We start from the raw sequence: 4,959 nt of genomic DNA on the forward strand, positions 1-4,959 counted from the left end.
CTCGTCGATCGGGGGATGCGCTCCTCCATCGGGGCCTCCTTGGGCCCAAGGCGCTGCTTGACTGGAAGGCGACCACTAAGGATAAGATGGAGACAGTGGTCTTCACATCGTTCTTTGAGCGTGGATTCGGGATCCCTTGTAGGGACTTCTTCTGGGGTCTTCTCCACTACTACATGAATTTTGCAATCTAAAGCCAAATCTAGGAATAGTTACTCTAAGAAAGTAAAGCCTTACTAGTATGAAATGTGAAATTGCAGAACACCTCATCCATGTTGGCACGAAAACCTTAACCCAATACGAATGCAGACGGTCACTGAAACCGGTACGAATGACAGATTACACTATCACACCGACACGGATAGTAAATATATGAATTTATAAATGCAAATAGGAAATATATATTTTTTACTAGGCTTGGAGGTCAACCGCGAACTACGCTCACGGTCACAAGTCACGCATATTTAGACTTGAAATACGAGCGCGGGTTGTGTACAGCCTTGGAACTCAGGCCCTGCCCACCGTGCTGATAACTCGTTCCCATTCCCCCATACCTGAATGCAAAGAAAAGTTCTATTCATTTTGACCTGCACGCACCTTCATTATTTGATGGAAAGGGAAGTATGTGCATCTAAATGATTTCAAATAAAAAAAATTTCAACTAGAAAATTGTAGATCTCATCGAAATGTAAAAGTATTATAAAGATTATCTCCATCGGTGGCCATATCCAAAAGTTACAAATTTTAAAAAGAATGTAAAATTAAAATTACAAGGATGGGAATATGGGAAACAAAGCTGAAAGTGTATACATCATTTGACATATGAATGACTTTAAATTGCAAAACTTTCAACTACAAATATTTAGATCAGGTTGAAATCTAGGACCTCAATATAAAGTTTGTCTTCATGCAAGTCAATGTCACAAAGTTACGAACTTCCAAATAAAATATGAAATTGAAACTACAAGGAATCATTCAAAAGATATGCTAAAGTTACAATTTTGGTACCTAAATGATTTCAAATTTAAAAATTTTCAGCTACAAAGTTTTACATCTCGTCAAAATATACATTTTTATATAAAACTTGTCTCCATCATCGTATGTCAAAGTTACATTTCCTCAATAGCAGGGTGAGATGCGTTCACTACTTCGCGCGGCGTCTGCGAACGAGGTGAACAACTGCAGTCTGCGGCCACCGGATGCCACCGTGCGCAAGGTAAACGAGCGGATATACAATTTAAGCGATTTCCATTTGCACCGGTGATTGATGTGGGAGACGGATGAGATTCTTTGCGTGATATTTGCACGCTATTTCTAGACTTGTTTCTTGTTTATTTCTCTATTGAATGAAGTCTGACATTTACTTCAGTAAAAACTGAACACCGAACCGATCAAACCCATGCCAAAGTGGTCGGTTTATGGATTTTTCATGCACCGATCGGTTCTTGATTTCTCAACATCGAAGTTTTCCCAGCTGAAAACACTGAACCAAATTGTCGGTTTAAAACGAATGCCCACTCCAAGCTTCACCAAAGATACGCTCCCATTCACTAAGTATCTTCATGCCCACCCTAATTGTCACACCCGGTTTTAAGGACAAAACCGAATGCTACCTATATGTATGCCAGGATCAAGTTTCATACATATAGTGACATCATAAGTGAATAACAGCAACAGTATCATGTAAAAAGATACAAATAAAGACTTACGAAACCATCAGAGATACACAGCTTAAATACTGGAGACGGAGGCTCCAAACTTCACAGGCAATCGACTGGGGGTTGCGTACGCCTAGAACTCAGCATCATCTTCGGAACAACTTCATAGCAGTTTCTTCTTCTGAGCAATGTTGTTTATAGCATGGGTGAGCACTTGTCGTACTCAGCAAGTGTGAGGAGAATATGAATGCAAGGGTTAAACAAGGAAAGGCTGACTGGTTGACTGCATTAAGCATTTTTAGTTGGTCAAATTTTATTAGCACCTGATTACTAAGGTATAAGTATATATCAACCCACAATTAATAGAAACATAAATATCAGCCATAAGCATATGGCACAACCATAACCATAGCATAAACCACAATTTAAATCCATCTTCAAGTATATTACTCATGTGAGGGTCCAGGCCGCTCTTAACCGTGAGCACGGCTGATCGATCAGTTTTACACTCTGCAGAGGTCGCATATCTTTACCCACAAGTCGCGTAAAAGCTCAAAAGAACTTTAGACCCAACCACGCTTGTGCTGATCAGGCACAATACCACACTTCCAAGGTGTGATTGCATAGGGACGCTACGAGGCCTTTACAAAGATTCGCTAGCAATGTGGTAACCCGCTAAGGTTTCAGGTCGAAGCGAAACATAGCAGTCCCCTAAAGGGTATAGTGTCTTAGCCAAGCCCACTTCCCAAGAGAGCGAGTGCTATATCCCATCAACGCCTCCCCTCTTGCCCTTTCGGTAAGGTTACCCCAAACTAGAGTTTCTAATTATTCAGCCAAGACCAGAGCCATTTAGTCTTGTGGTAGCACTGTTTTCCTGGGTGGTTCTCCATGTTCCAATTAATCACAGTGATCTTGTATTAAAGGAAGGTGTAGCATAAATAAAATAAGTTCATCATCTTTGTTCATTAGAACCACCACAACCCAAATATAGCAGCTAAGCATAGCTACCTAACAGAAAGGTAAACCCAGGTTGGCAAGGAATAATCATAAAAACTAGGCAAACCTTAATAGGACCCAACAAATTTAATGCAAGCATATGCAATAGTGATTAAACAAAGTTATTAGGACAAAAGCACAAGGACACACTTGCCTTTCTCCAGCGACAAGTTACTTCTTACTGCTCTTTGGCTCTTGCTCTCTTGAAACTCTTAATCTTCAAAGCTTTCGAACAGCGATCCTTCTACTCGCAGCAATCACCGGCACAATCATACAAGCAAACAAACAAATACAACTAAGAGCAGTACACCAAAACAAAAGGAAAGCTTTAAAAGAGCGTACTAACGACAAGGCTTGATCTAAGGTCACGCGAACGTAAGGAACGCTTAAAACGGAACTATGGTTGAAAAGATAAAGCTATCGAGAGTTTTGAGTTATAAAAGAAAGATAAGAGCTACAAGCTTCATTTATTTTAGTTGAGAAAAGCAATGTTAAGATATTTCAGAGGAATATCCTTAGTTAGAATTAATCAAGTCATATTTATATTTTCATAAGAAAAGACGGTGTACAGCTTACTCCAATTTTATTTATAAATATTTGAGTACAATTTATGCAAATTAAACATTTAATTTAAAAATAAGATACATGTAGACATCTAAGCGTATAGCTTTACATCTCGAGTTCAACTAAGTAGATTAAATTAAAAACACATTCATATTTATATTAGCCAAATTAATATATTTAATTATGAAAACTCGAGATATAACCTATACAGATTTTATTTAGAAAATAAATTGAATAAACATTATTCAAATTGAATTTAATTTATGAAACGCCGAGGTATAACTCTAAGTGGCTTTTAATTGGAAGAATTATTTAGATAGGCATTAATCCAATTAACTTTAGTTTATGAAAACCGATATATAACCTAATTGGCTTTTATTTAGAAGAGGGTATAAAGTAGGTATTAATCAAATTAACAATTATTATGAAAAACGATGTTTAACACTAAATAGATTTTATTTAGAGAAGAACTCGTTTGTGAGGCATTAAACAATTTTAATATAAATTTTATTTTCAAAAACATGTGTGAAGGAAAACATTACCACTAACGTGTAATTTACATCATTATGAATCTAACGCAACTTGAACGGACGAAAACGGAATTAAAACGTAGATTCTATGGGTTAAACAAGGTTGTACGGGCCTAAACATAATTAACCGTAGACCTCAGGGGTTAGCAAGGAAAATTTGCAAGACACCAGGAATAGTGCTTGCAAAAAGGTTAAAGGACAGGGTTAGGTTTGCAAAACCGCAGGGGACGGACTGGATTCAAGGAAACTAATAGATCCAGGGGGTTATCTGCTAGTTTGCCAAGACACAAAGGAAAGAGGAAAAAAAATACAAAGTTCTCCAGGGGCTAAACCGAAAAACAACACTTCATCTTCTTCCTCCTTCCAGGAGCATGGCGCAGCTCCTGGTCGGCCCGGTTCTGCCGGCGGCGACGGCCGAGGCCGAGGCAGCTTGCGCGAGCGGCGGGTGGATGCGCCAGCAGGGAGGCTCGGCCGGCGGCTCCGGCGGCGCACAGGCGGCGGCGCAGCGTGCAGGCGGCGGGCGGACGAACGGACCAGCAGCCATGTTACGGTTGGGCACAGAAACAGAAGAAAGAAGAAAGAGAGAGGAAGATGGGAAAGCCGGAAATGAAGTCCGATCTCGCGCATGAATGGCAAAATGGAACGATATCGACGAGACGAACAAGATGGTGTGCTCACCTTCGGCCAAAGATGAACAATGGTGGCCGAAAAGCTCGCCGGAGTTGGGGAAGACGACGGAGCCGACATCGGATTCATGCAATCCACCACACCACGACGTAGAGCTCGAAGAGAGGAACTCCATGGTGGTGTCGGTTTTCGCCGGAAGTCCACGGTTTCGCCGGAAAAGCTCGCCGGAGTTTGACGAAGACCGAACTTTGACTTCAGATCTACGGAGTTAGGAGAGGTAACTCGTGAAAAGGTTTGTAGATCTGAAATCCTCGCGTCGAGACAAACGCGGTGATATATATATAGGCCACACTCGGAAAAAGATATTTTCGAGTTGACTTTTTATTTTCGAAATTTCTGATTTTATTTATCTGCGCGAAAACAATTCCAGAAATAGCTGGACTCGTTTTCTAAAGCGAGAAAAATACCTAGAAAATTCCGAAAAATCTGAGATAAATCTCAGAGATGGATTGGGATACAAAGAATCCAAATAAAATACTTGGAGCTCGTGAAAAGGATTATAGAGCCTTCCAAAAAATTAGATTTAG

The 4,959-nt window shown here is 40.1% G+C and overlaps 1 long non-coding RNA gene across 1 annotated transcript; it reads right to left on the bottom strand.

Annotated features, from left to right (window-relative positions):
- Positions 1 to 1,522: 1,522 nt before the first annotated feature.
- LOC140222121 (uncharacterized) lies at positions 1,523 to 4,667 on the bottom strand. Its single transcript, XR_011897672.1, has 2 exons — positions 4,424 to 4,667; positions 1,523 to 2,895 (listed from the first exon to the last, which is right to left on the bottom strand). It is a non-coding gene; the product is annotated as an uncharacterized lncRNA (long non-coding RNA).
- Between the last annotated feature and the right edge of the window lie 292 nt (positions 4,668 to 4,959).

This window comes from Setaria viridis, chromosome 3 (genome assembly GCF_005286985.2).
Source record: "Setaria viridis chromosome 3, Setaria_viridis_v4.0, whole genome shotgun sequence".
Lineage (NCBI taxonomy): Eukaryota > Viridiplantae > Streptophyta > Magnoliopsida > Poales > Poaceae > Setaria > Setaria viridis.